Source organism: Dermacentor andersoni, chromosome 2 (assembly GCF_023375885.2).
Source record: "Dermacentor andersoni chromosome 2, qqDerAnde1_hic_scaffold, whole genome shotgun sequence".
Lineage (NCBI taxonomy): Eukaryota > Metazoa > Arthropoda > Arachnida > Ixodida > Ixodidae > Dermacentor > Dermacentor andersoni.
The window spans coordinates 231662054-231675895 of record NC_092815.1 but is presented as its reverse complement, the minus strand read 5'-3'; the positions used below and the strand labels follow the sequence as shown (position 1 = coordinate 231675895).

At 44.3% G+C, this 13842-nt stretch overlaps 1 long non-coding RNA gene across 1 annotated transcript in view; it reads right to left on the bottom strand.

Moving 5' to 3' along the window:
• LOC126539812 (uncharacterized) overlaps positions 1-12019 on the bottom strand; it is a 35340-nt gene extending 23321 nt beyond the window's left edge. The window contains exon 1 of the long non-coding RNA XR_011892930.1: positions 11814-12019. This is a non-coding gene — a long non-coding RNA (uncharacterized lncRNA). The remainder of the gene's footprint in view (positions 1-11813) is intronic.
• Between the last annotated feature and the right edge of the window lie 1823 nt (positions 12020-13842).

The window sequence follows — 13842 nt, the reverse complement described above, 5'->3', positions numbered from 1 at the left end:
GTTTGTGTGTGCTAAAGCAGTGACAGCAACGGCTTCTATGTGACTGTTAATGGTAACTTCTCTTGATGCAATGCCGCTCTGCAGAACAATGGCTACACCACCCGAAAGCCGGTTCGCCTGAGTATGGTCGCGCCGTACAACAGTGAAGACTGTTAAAGTGTTTTTCTGCTTTTCGCCTAAGTTTGTTTCCTGTAAGCACAAGGCTACAGACACCTACGTTGTGCAAGAGTTCTCTACAATTCCAATGGATAATAAAAGCCATCTGGAAACTAAAAGGTAAGAAATTGCATTAAAGTGAAGGAGAATAAGAAAGATGTTAGGTGACACAGATCTAAAGAATGCTGATACAAAGGAGCGATAACCTTTATGTTATCGGTTTCTTATTTACCGTGGTTATTGAGACTTTGCGCCTCTTTCTGCGCTCGAGAGTGCCCTTCTTCGGCGTCGACTACACCGGGGTTTTTGGGTCGACCCCCATCGCTCTCTTTGAGTCGCTGGAGGACCAATAGTCGGGCGCCGAGACACGTGTCTCGGGTCTTAGAGTTCGCTTGATCTTAGGGCCCTGCGGGACTGGTGTTTGCAGGGCCTTTGAAGAGGATGGATCAGCGCTGGCTGCTTCCACCACGGGGGCCGGAGGGGTCACTGCGGGACCACTATGCGTGGGCTCGAAGGACTCCTGAGTACTCTGTGACGCTACCCCCACCTGCATCACATCGGCATAACTTCTTCGCGAAAGGTATGACAATCGCTTTATCGCTTCAAAGAACGATATTTTTTCCTTTGACAGTGCAAGTGCTTCTTTTTCTTTTTTCCAGCAATGGCAAGACCGCGAGTAAGCTGGATGATCTCCTTTGCAGTTAACATAATGCGGGGAAGTGGTGCAATTGTCAGATTGGTGATCGTTGGAGCTGCATTAAGCACAAGTTGTTGTCCTCGGCATGCATAGGAAGCATATCCAAACCTTTGCATTTGAAACATCGGTTGGGATTCTGGATATATGGTCTGACATTTACCTTAACATAACCTGCATCCAGTGAGGTAGGCATTGCACTTGTTCCAAAGGTGAGTATAACATGTTTTGTCGAGATTTCTTGGTGGTTCCTGTGGATGAAAATTCTTTGTAGTTTGGTAAAGTTTTGCTCCTGGAAACCTTCCAGCAGTTCGTCATCGCTCAAGCCAGTCAAGACTTCCTCTGATATCACACCCCTGTTTTTCTTTAGTGTCTGTGTGGGGAAACTGTCACTGTGGCGTCGCCAATACTGGTAAGTTCGGAGAGATATTGCCCTTAATTTTTGTCATTTAGTTCTAGGAGGAGGTCCCCGCTAGACCTTTTTTAGGCTTTTTATGTCGTTCCAATTTTGTCTTTCAGACACTTGGCCACCAGGAATGGGGAGATCTTCCTTACTGGTATGTTGTTTTCGCTGTGCAGTACATAGTGCTTAGGAAATGATGGAGCGTTGCTCGGAAAAGAGACCTGGAACGGTGCTTCGGTGCGGCATCTATTCAGACGCCGATCATAGACAACTGATGTATGCGCTGCCATGAGAAAAATTCGTATGTTCGGTAAAAGCGCCGACCACTCACACCGGAGCCCAACGAGGGACGTGGGAGAGCTTGCGTACAAGTCTGCTCGACGCCAGTCGTACGCCGTCACTATAACCAAATGTGGTGTACCCAAGGTAGGATAGCCACACTAGGTTAGCCCTAGCCGCCAAAGACTAAGGAACTGAATGGAAGAGAGAAGGTGATAGGAAAGGTGAAAGTGTGAGAGAGAAAGACGAAGATTTGAGAAGAGAGACAGGAGAAGGTGACTGCCGACTTCCCCCGGGTGGGCCAGTCCGGGGTGCCGTCTACGTGAAACAGAGGCCAAAGAAGTGCGTTGCCTCCGCGGGGGTCTTAAAGGTCCGAACACCCTGCATCGGCTCTACCCCTAGGATCCCCCTTTCCCTGGACACAGCTAAGCCGCGCACGGCTACACGCGGGAAGGTCCCACCCTCATGTGCTCGGATACGTGGTGTCGCAACACACCTAACGCCTGCTGACGCAGATGCCCCTGCGAGGCAAAGGAGGAAGAGAAAAATGACGCAGTGTATATCTCTGGCGCAGTGGGTTTGAAATACCCGCACGCTTGAAGTGTACTTGCAAAAGTTATGCAGTCAGATGCTCCGTTCGAATATTAATGCGATAGGGTTAAGGCCCCCGTATCGCAGAAACTCCGGCGTCGGCGTGCAGCGTCGAACGTTGTTACGGTAAAAATATTTTCGAACCACCCATACCCAGGCCCACCAAGTTGTGCAAGGAAGCTATTGAGCTAATCGAATTTCTCAAAATAAAATACGTAGAATAATTGTAAACTACGACTTACACACAACCTACAGGCATGATAGCGTTCGATTGTTATTTGACCATAAGAGAAAAGTTCACTCTGTTACGGGAAAACCAAAGAAAGCACTTTTCCAGCGTTTTTACCATGCATAGACCGGCCACAGCATACGTCATTTGCGCGCGCCGGCGCGCGAGCATCTTGGAGGCCACGGAGCAGCGCACCCGATTCCTTGCAATACCTCCAGATGGCACTCGCGTCTGCCGCAACGTGGTCCACGCAAGAGGCCGCGTTTCTACCAGAAAGCTCGCTTTCGTGCATAGCGCTCGCGGCCAGCGTTTCCCTGTAAACATTGCGGTTACATACGCTGCAGTTGCCGGGATGCGTGAGGAGCAGTCAGGGATCTCATTGCTATCGCGTTCCACTATTAAAGGCGAAGCTTAAGCCTCCTCCAAATTCTTTATTTGCACAGGTCTCGTGCGGCGCAATCCTGTCTCTACATGTTCTATAATAAGATATTTATTTCTCAACTCACTGCTTCAGTATTTTTTATTTATTTTTTTATCACAGTACCCACAGCGCCAGTTTGGCATTATAGTGGGGGGGGGGGGGGAGAAGTACATATATAATTGACGAACAGCAGTTAATATAGAATACATGAAAAAAATAAATACAGATCAGGGCAAATCGCCGTCACAACAAAAATGACGAAACAAAGAAGCAGAGCATAACCGTACATGTGCGAAGTGAAACAAAGCGGTTCTGCTGACGCAAGCACAAAGTACAGAGAAAAAAAAATGCAAGTCATACGGCTGAAGCAAAGGCATCATTTGAAGATAGCGATACAACATCGCTGGGCAACCTGTTCCACTCACTGGCCGTTTTATGAAAAAAATGACATCTTAAAAAGCTCCGTTCTACATCTATACTCTTTAATTTTAAGTGGGTGATCGCGCCTGCCAGAAGTGTACTTCGGAGGTCTTATGTAGCTATCACGATTGAGGCCGGTTTTAGAATGATATATATTGTGCAAAAATTTTAATCTGAATGTTTTTCTACGATGTTGAAGTGTATTCCAGCCTAATGCTAATGTTTCCTTTGTTTGGGTTGCGCTAAAATACCGAGTATAATTTTGAACCACGAAACGGGCTGCTAAGCTTTGTACTCTTTCTAGTTTTTTTATGTCTGTCGCAGTCCACGGGTCCCAGTTAGTGCAAGCATATTCCAGTATTGGTCTTATGTTAGTCTTGTAAAGCAGGTTCCTTGTTTCTAAAGGAAAGCACTTCGCATTTCTACGTAGCATAGCAAGAACTCTATACGCCTTAGCAATTATATAGTTAACATGACGGTGCCAGCATAGTTGAGGGTCAAGTACACCCCAAGGCATTTATATTCACACACGGATGCAAGATTTGTCCCGTTAATGCTATATGTATATACATTTGGTGACCTTTGTCTCGTAAAGCACATCTGCACAGTTTTATCAAGATTGATACTCATGCACCATTTATCACACCACTCTGCAACCTTGTCTAAATCCTTCTGTAGTTCATTATAATCATCGGGACCTTTCATAACGCGATACAAAACGCAGTCGTCCGCAAACAATCGGATGAAAGATGATATGCCAACGGTAATGTCATTCATGTATAACAAAAACAATAGTGGACCCAAAACTGAACCTTGAGGCACCCCCGATGACACATCAACACCATGCGACAGCCTACCTCCAACGACTACGCGTTGTGTCCTACAATTTAAGTATTCTTTTATCCATTCAACAACCATTTTATTTACGTTGTACCACGACAATTTTTCAAGCAGTAAAGAATGGGGCACTAGGTCAAAAGCCTTCCTGAAATCTAAAAAGATGCTATTTACACAGCCCCCTTTGTGAAGAGTGGATGCTAGGTCGTGCGTTAATTCTGTAAGCTGAGTAATACAAGAAAACCCACTTCGAAATGCGTGTTGCTGAGGGATCAACAAGGAAAAGAAATTTAAGTGAGTCATGATATTGCTAAAAAGTACATGCTCAAAGATCTTGCAAGGTACGCTAGTCAAGGACACCGGTCGATAATTAAACACAGATTTTCGAGGTCCTGACTTCGGAATAGGAACAACATTGGCAATTTTCCAGTCTATAGGCAACATTCCGCATGTCAAGGACTTGGCAAAGAGCACATAAAGGTATTTAGACAACGGGCCTGCACAAGCGGAAAGCAGATAGTTCGGCAAGCCATCGGGACCGCTGGCACTTGTGGTACTTAAACGCTCAAGTTGTAGTTGAATACCCCTCCTGTCACCCGCCGTGGTTGCTCAGTGGCTATGGTGTTGGGCTGCTGAGCACGAGGTCGCGGGATCGAATCCCGGCCACGGCGGCCGCATTTCGATGGGGGCGAAATGCGAAAACAGCCGTGTACTTAGATTTAGGTGCACGTTAAAGAACCCCAGGTGGTCAAAATTTCCGGAGTCCTCCACTACGGCGTGCCTCATAATCAGAAAGTGGTTTTGGCACGTAAAACCCCATAATTTAATTTTAATTTTTTACCCCTCCTGTCGAATACGATGTCATTCATTGGTTCCCCTCCTATAAGCGCGTAGTGAAACACTGAATCAGTATTAGTTGCGCGCGCAGAAAAAACAGAACCGAAGAACGAGCTAAAACATTCTGCCTTATCTAGACTATCATGCACAAGAGACCCATTGTGTTCGAGCACAGGAATTGACACTTCGTACTTTCTATTCTTCTTGATAAACTGCAAGAATTATCTAGGGTTACTTTTTAGCTTGTAGTAGTATATTGAGAAAAATAACCTTTGTGGGTTTTTCATGCCAAAACCATGGTCTGATTATGAGGCACGCCAAGGTGGCGGACGCCAGATTATTTTCGACCACTTGGTACTCTTTATTGTACACATAAATCTAAGTACAGGGGTGTTTTTTGCATTTCACCCTCATCGAAATGCGGCCGCCGTGGCCGGGACTTGATCCCACGGCCTCGTGCTTAGCAGCCGAACACCATAGCCACTAAGCAACCACAGCGGGTAAAAAGAAACTTTAAAGTCCCCTTTCACGAAATTGGCATGCTGATCACAATTACCACAATCCATGAACTTGAAGACTATGAACTCGTGCATACTTATAGATGTTTGTGCGACGGCCCAGCAACTTACAACTGATTGCAAGTGATTACCAAGTTATATATGCCTACTCTCTTCTTATCTTTAGTTGATTTCATTTCTACGTGATATTTTTGCAACTGTCGCGCTCAATTTATCCTTTTCCTTAAATTTGAAAGTATTATTTTATATTCATTAGCTGCAGACACCCATGTCTCCGCCAATCCACCATAGTGGAAACGAGGAGTGAAGTTTCCAAGAATATGTAACAAAATGAAAAACTGCGACCCTTGTAGCCAATAAATTGTAGTACTTGCTTTAGCCTATTTCCCTAAAGATACAATGACCAGTTCGTTCTTTTTGTCCTTTGCACTATGAGATCTCTGAACATTTTTTTTTTAAATCCAGAGTAATGCCAGGTTCTGAGATATCACAGAAGCAAGAGAGTGGCCCAATTGCATAAAACCCAACTTTTTTATCCCTGCGGCCCGAAAACTGTCTCTTTAATAGAGTTTTTTCCGCTCTTCCTCGGTATTTTCCTGAAAATGCTGCCTAGCTTCGCAACACCGTCTGTACAGGGTCCTAGTAGGTGGCGTAGCGAGTCTATGCGAGGTGTGTTTATTTGTTTGACCGGGTTTGCAAGGGGGTGATTCAGTTCACGAAAAAGAAAGCCACGTCGTTTCTAGGGCCATAACAAGCCATCTAGACAAAGAAAGAAAAAGGCTGCATGAAGCCGTATTGGGCACACAGCGACAGCGGGGTACGTGAAAGCGTGCTGCTGAGGATGCATGAGAACCAGTGGCGTGCAACAGGGGGGGCCGGGGGGCCGTGGGCCCCGGGTGCAAGAGGCCAGCGGGGGGGGTGTCATATACGTCTGAAGACACCCGGAACTTGTTGATATCCTCGCGTTCCTCGACTACACCCGGGGGGGGGGGGGGGGGGGGGTGACAGAACACCTATGGGCCCCGGGTGCCAGAGGACCTAGCTACGCCACTGATGAGAACTATGGCATAACATAACCAAATCCGCAAGCCGCATTTGTTTGCGCATTTACGCACACACGTTTAATACGGCACTAAAGCAAAGTAAATAAAGTTATACTGACAAAGTATTCTTCGAAAAATGTGTTGTTATATTTTGCAATAATACGTCTATGACTAGAGGAGGAAATGAAGCTGAAAGTTTCATTCTTTGAGTTTCACGCCATAACCACTACGCTACAACATTTTTTAGTATTTGGATCATGCAGGCTATGTAAAGCTTCTTGAAATTAGCCGTCTTCATTATGTGGCTCCTTTAGAGCAAAATGTAGTCTACCAAAAAATAACAACCATTCCACTCTGTGAAGATGGAATGGCAGCGAAAGCTGACGATGGTCAAAACTCCCGAACGAAAAGCAAAGTGCTTTCGCTGCCATTCAATCTTCACAGAGTGGAATAGTTGTAATTTTTTGCGTTGCTAGTTCGGAGGCGCCCGGGCTCGCGATTGCCGTTTTCGTTCAGCCTCGCGGGATCGTCCTTCGTCGGTGTGTGCTGGCCAGAAAAGCTGAGGGTGCTCCTCTCGCTCGCATTGATACTTCAATTGGCCTCGAAAAACTGGTGTAAATATGGATGTAGCTAGATCACTCTCGTTTCTTACCTTCTCAGAAATTCATAACTTTTTTATTGCTAACACCGGTAATGCCTTCACTGCCACCCAAGTTAATATCCGCAGCATCCGTAAGCACTGGAATCATTGTTGCGCTTTAACTTCGCCTTTCCTGTCTATCTGCGACGTCTTTGTTTTGACAGAAATTAATGTTCCTGCTGACGCCATGTCTTCTTTTTCTATACCAGGTAATAAGTTGTTTTCATACACTCGCACGTTCCGTAAAGGAGGGGGCGTGGCCGTATTTGCGAAGGCAAGTACTCTGTGTCAGAAATACCGCTTTGCTTTTCACAAGCTGAAGTTGTTGCTCTGCAACTATGCTCATCTTAGACTTCATTGGCTGTTTTCTCTGTGTACCGGCCGCCTTGTTGCAATGTTCGCTTATTCTTATCAGAATTTGACACAGCACTATCATCCCTATCTCTTGACGAGAACGTTTGTGTGCTAGGCGACATTAACATCGACACCCTCCGCCCCATTCTGTCACCGGTCGCCGACTATCTCGATCTATTATCTAAATGAGGATTAGACGGCATTATACATCAAGCAACGCGTGAAGAATTTCTGTGTGGAAAGTTGGTTAAATCCTGCATTGACCATATTAATGTTCGGTGCTCCACTTTTGCGATACAGGCAGCTGTTGTTGAAACCAAGGTCGCTCATCATTATTTCGTCTGTTGTCGTCTTGTAGAAAATGCCAAACCTTCGAAAGTCAATAGCATGAAAAAGGAAATTTGCATTGTTGATCCTAAGCTCTTTGACGAATGGGTCACAAAACATAATTGGCAGTCCATGTTATATACACTCTCTCCAGCTGATTTATACGACCGTTTTGTTAAGATTCTCCACAGTTATAGAAACAAATGCACCCGGTTTGTAAAAGTCAGATTACGTCGCGAAGAGAACAAATGGCTGTCGCCACAAATTTTCGCGGCAATTGAGGAAAAAGGCCTTATGTGGGCCCAAGCTAAACGGGCTCCAAGTTGTCCGGAGCTACTACTGAAATTAAAAACATGTAGAAATCGAGTGAATTCCATGATTCCGCTAGCAAAGCGAAATCATATGCGCCAAAAATTCAAAGAAGCTCGTTCGGACGTGAGAAAGACGTAATCTCGTGCAAATGAATTAAGAGGTATATCCAAACGTGGTGGCCGCCTGTTACCACTTGAGTCCCATATTTCTGCAGACGGGGCAACTGTTTCAAATGAATTTAACATATAGTTCTCGCACGTTTCTTGTACTGCTAAACCACACCCTGATCACTGTACTTTAAGAAACAGCGTATACAAATCTGCGCACCTTCCTTCTCTATCAGAACTTGATCTCAGATCAATTCTATTTAACTTAAAAGCTGGTAAATCACCGGGCGTTGATGGCATTTCTGTGGACGAGTTACGAACAAATTTCGATGCTGTTAAGTATGTGCTGTTATCACTGCTGAATCACATTTTAAACAGTGGTATTATACCTACAGAAACGAAAAAGGCCATAGTCATACCGCTCTTCAAGAGTGGTGCACGAAATAGATACGAAAATTATCGTCCAATTTCAATTCTGCCGTGCATCTCTCAAATATTAGAAAAACACCTGCTGCAAGTCATGTCGAAGTACCTCGATGCCAGTAGCATTATTTCAAGTACGCTGTATGGTTTTGTCCCAGGCAGAGGCACACAGGCTCTCCTTGAGGATATTTCAGACATTATAAATTCAGCTTTTGATGCTAACCAGGTCGTATGTGCTCTTTTTCTTTATGTTAGCAAAGCTTTCGACAGTGTTTGCCATAGTCTTTTGTTATATAAGCTTTCCTTGATGGGATTTCGTGGGCCTTTCCTAAAGCTACTCTCTAATTTTGGAGAATAGAACGCAGTTAGCCTCCATTTGGCAGCACCAGAGTAATACAACTTCAATAAAAGGAATCTCAGGAATCTACATTAAGTCCACTTCTTTTTATTCTGTATGTGAATGACCTCGCCGCTGCTATCCCTACTTTTACATTTCAGTACGCAGACGACAGAGTTATCTTGTCTCAAGCTGCCCGTTTTTCAGATGCTATCTCCCTTTTACAATATGCAACGATTAGCGTTATGAACTGGTTCACTGACAATGTCATTAAAGTAAACATCTCGAAAACACACCTTATATGTTTTCATAATCCTTTGAGAAAATCAGTTTAAACCTTCCATTAGTGGCACACTCATCATCTTGCTCCCCCTTCACCTGCTCACTTGTTCAATATGTTTCAACAGTGAAACACCTCGGCGTTTTCCTCGACAGTGACTTCACATGGAATTCCCATCTGGCCCATATATGCTCAAGATTACGTACAGTTTCAGATACATTATACAATATCAGATATTACATGCCACTCTCCGTTCGTAAAATGGTTTTACAAGCTTTGGGTTATGGTACGCTTCGCTATGGGATTACGGTGTACGGTCAATGTGCGATTCGATGGAAAAATAAAGTCAACTCTATCCTTCGATCGATTCCGAAAATTGTTGGTTATGATATAGGTTTAGCCACCAACATTGACCTTTTCAAAGCCTTAAGGTTGCCAGATTTTAACGCCCTTCTGACGGAAACGGCCCTCCTGAGGCATTTCTGGTCGCACAGATACAAGGTTGACTATGTTCCTGCTCGTTGTCTCCGGCCGAAAGACCGTTTTCGGGTGCCTCGCTGCTCTACCAAGTACGGTCAGCGCACTCGTAATTACTTCATCCCTTCCTCTCTCAATAAACTACCAGCAAGTGCCTTTCGCGCGAAATCAAAGTATAAATTAAAAGAAATTCTTCGTCGCATTAACCTCAATCCCTTACACGGTTGTTCTTTCATGTATATTGAAACCCTACATAACTTTATGGTTCTGGAGCAAATACATCAATTTATTTGTTTCATTATACAGCTACTGATGTGTGTGAATAGAGCGTGAAAACAGTACTTTTGTTTGTTTCAGTGCCCTGCTCCCTGCAGATTTCATATATTCCTATCTCTTTTTGGTTCCTATTTCGATTGTTTTTTGTTGCCTGTTGTCAATTGGATAATTGGTGGTTTTTAAGTAATATACAAACGCCTGATGTATGTTTTATTGCTCCGTATTAAGAATGCAGGGTTATGCTACTTTTCAGCGTAGGATACATGGTTTGTTTTCATTTTTGCCTCCTCATTGCTCTTTGTGTTTCTCTTCTGTGTCCTTTCCTGCTAACAATGTTTCTGACTATCTTGTGTTATCCGCGATATTACATTGTGTTAAACGCTGTCCGTCGGCTCTACCCTTCAAACCCAATGCGGCTTTGGCACGCCTATTATGTATTAATTCTGGCGGAATTTCTGTGTCAATAAAGTATTATTATAATTATTTCGCGCCGGCGCCGTTCACATTCTCGTTGCTGTTCCTTCCGGCGCTCCTCGTACTCATGTTTTACTTCGGGTGTACGAGCTATACGTGTCCGCCCCATCGATAACGCAGCCGCTTTTAGCACCGATACCACTCCTTCTTATATACTGCGATAACCTTGACGTCACGCTATTGTTCATGCGAGAGTTCTAATGTGTTCCGCATTTTGACACCTGCGCCTCCGCACTGCACCCGTATGACTGTGCTAGAGATCGCTAAGTCCGCTTCTGTTACCAGACGCCGAAAAAACTACGTTCTTACCCTTGTGCCTGGGGCCTCTTTGGGTCCCACGTGAGACAAGGGCAGGTCAAGGGCACATTACAGGTCCCCGAGCCCACAGGGGCATGTAGCTTGGACCCTTCTGCGCTATCACTAGGATCGGCCCATATGATGATTTATTTCTGTTGAAGAGCGCCGAAAAAGCTATTGAAAGTTAATAATATACAGCATTTGCTGTAAAAAAAATAACTGGTACCCAGCAGACGCGGTCAGAATCTATGACATCATGACGAGGGGCGCCACTTGCCTTGTTGTGCGCTTCTCGTTTTCTTTTTCTTTTTGCTTACCAAGCGTCTTCTAGCTGTAAGAGTGGTATTTTTAGTATTGTGACAGGGTAATTTACTGATACAGAAAAAATCATTTTCCTCTTAACTGGCGCTTTAATCTACGATTCAGATTGTGATTTTTGTATGGTCTAATTTTGAAATCGCATTCTTTCATTATCCGTAGTCCATCCACCGTGGTCAAAGGTGCTGTGCTTGGTTGATGTCTTTACATTATGATTTTATGCACTACGGTCGACTCACAAACGAGACACCGCATTAGCATGAAAGCAATGATGACCGCTTGAAGTTAGAATGAATACGTTAAAATAATATTTCTTCCATAGATATTTGCTGTCCTCCTCGTATAGTACTGTTCGTACTGTACGTACTGTACGCCCAATGCCAATCGGCCAGCAACGCAGTGGCAAAACAAGAAAGCCTCAGTCAGACTAAGACGAGCCCCTTTTTCGAAACGTGCAGGCTCCAGGCTTCCCTTGATTGACCATTGTGGACAAAATACAGATTTTTAAGGAGTGCTTCCCGGAGTGCTTCGAGCAATTTATTGGAGCAATGCGATTTTACAATGGAATTAGCCTTCTCCAGGCTGACAATTGCCTTATATGGCCCTTGTCGATTACTTCTAATCTCAGTTGTCCTGTAAAACGCATGCCTCTTCGGATACCGCGCACATTCTCTGTGGCACCACTCAAGTGTTCGTCCTAGCACGTGCTCTATCAAAATGGTAGCAATATTGTATTTAGGCTATCATGCGATTGCCTACTAACCGCTTTCACGATGAATAGCCCGGGCGTTCACGCACTTCCCAGCGTGGGCGGAGAATAGCCGACCCACGCCACACCGTCGTTGCCTAAGTGCCCCGTTAGCGCATGTCAAGTAGTAGGCGTCACCCTGAGGATGAACCAAGTTCTCCCCTTTGACGCATCCGGAATGGAGCCTTGATATGCCTCTCGCAGACCGCCACTCCCCGTACGGTAGCGGCATACCTGTGAGACAAAAGTAGGTCACGCTTCGTAAGATGGTTAACAGCCGAATTTCTGGATAGGCATAATGTAGAACAAAGTGAAACTCCAGCTCTCGTTGGTACATTATTTTGGTAGAAACTACGTAAACTAACTATTTGTTTTTTATTCTTTTTCATAATTGTGTTGGCGCCATACACAACGACCACATAATTTTTTTCATATAAACAAATTTTATGCTGCCTATCAGACTCGGAAACATGGCTCAGATTTGCAGGAGATTATTTTTGCTTAGCATTTATTAATTTAGACTGCGTAAACTATACACACCAGCGTACAGAGCGCTTCATTACTGAAATATAGGTGCTGATTGCACCTTCCCCGCGGGACCAATAGCATTCCCAGGAAGTCGAGTATCTTCGTTCAATCTCCATTGTGGTTCAATATGGCAAACGGGTCAAAGGGTGCGGCATTTCGAAGGAGTGCCACTCGCACCCGTTTATTAAAAAAAAAAAAGCTAGTGCTATTTAGCTTCGAAATCAAGCGATGTGACAGCGGAAGTTCAAATTATTGATTATGACAGTAATAGTGAAATTATAGTCTCAAAAAGATGAGCAGTGTCCCGTCGTCGGCGAAGGCCCCGTAATGCGTAGCTGGCACAATCACGGCATTCTTCCTTAGTCTTGAAATTTTGGTCTGTTTGTACGTAATCTTAACATCCTTTCCGCGTAGCGCAACCACTACAAGGAGGATGAGGAGGAAAGATACAGCAATGTGTTTTTGTCTTGTTCCTTCTCGGCGTCCCTTACTGGTTGCGCTACACTGAAAAGCGTTCTTTGCTTGTTTCCACAGCCCTAGGGCACTTTTCGACTCAAGTTTCTTCAACTTGGTCAGTTGAACTAACTGGCGCTAATGCAGAGGTTCCAGGTTGAAGAGGCATACTCGAGTCTAGACCTGACTAAAGCTTTATAAAGTAGTTTTAAGGAAACAGGAGCTAAATAATAGTTACGATGCAATAAACCAATATTGCGGGTGGCATTGTTAATCATGTACTTAATATGAGTATTGCATGATAAATTGTTATCTATGTGAACACCTAGGTGTTTATAAGTATTGAAAGGTAACAACTGAATATTATTAATGGAATTAACAGAGATAGTGCAGTCAGCCGCACTTCGAGAAATCCTCATTATTCTGCACTTGTTAACATTAGATTTCATGGACCAGATTGAACACCAAGAAGTAATGCTGTCAAGACCAGATTGAAGTTGAGAAAAATCATAAGGGTTAGATATTACACGGTATAGGACACAATCATCAGCAGACAGCATGATTGTTCACGTGATGCAGGCGGGAAGGTCGTTAATGTAAATTAGAAACAATACGCTTCAGAGGACGGAGCCTTGCGCTACACCGGATGTGACAACAATTGCGCGAGTTATGAACATGGGCAGGTACGCGCTGGGCCATGTTAAATAAGAAGCATTTATTCCACTGCAATAAATTCGAGTCAGTATTCAGCATGCTTACCTTTAGTAAAAGCAAACGGTGAGAAACGCTATCGAAGGCGTTTTGGATATCAAGCAAAGTGCAGTCGATAATAGAACCACTGTCAGAAGCCATAAATAGGTCGTTAGTACAGACAATTGGCTCAGTTTACAATGAATAGTGTTTCCTAAAACCATATGACGAACAAACGTACTTTAGCCCTCACTTCACTCAGACCCTCTTCATCGCTGCAAATTCATACAGCTGCAACTGTATCAATTAAAGATGTCGCTGATGGGTTCTAGTATATTTTGGAGCTTGTCATAATTCTCGGCTAAAGGCGACA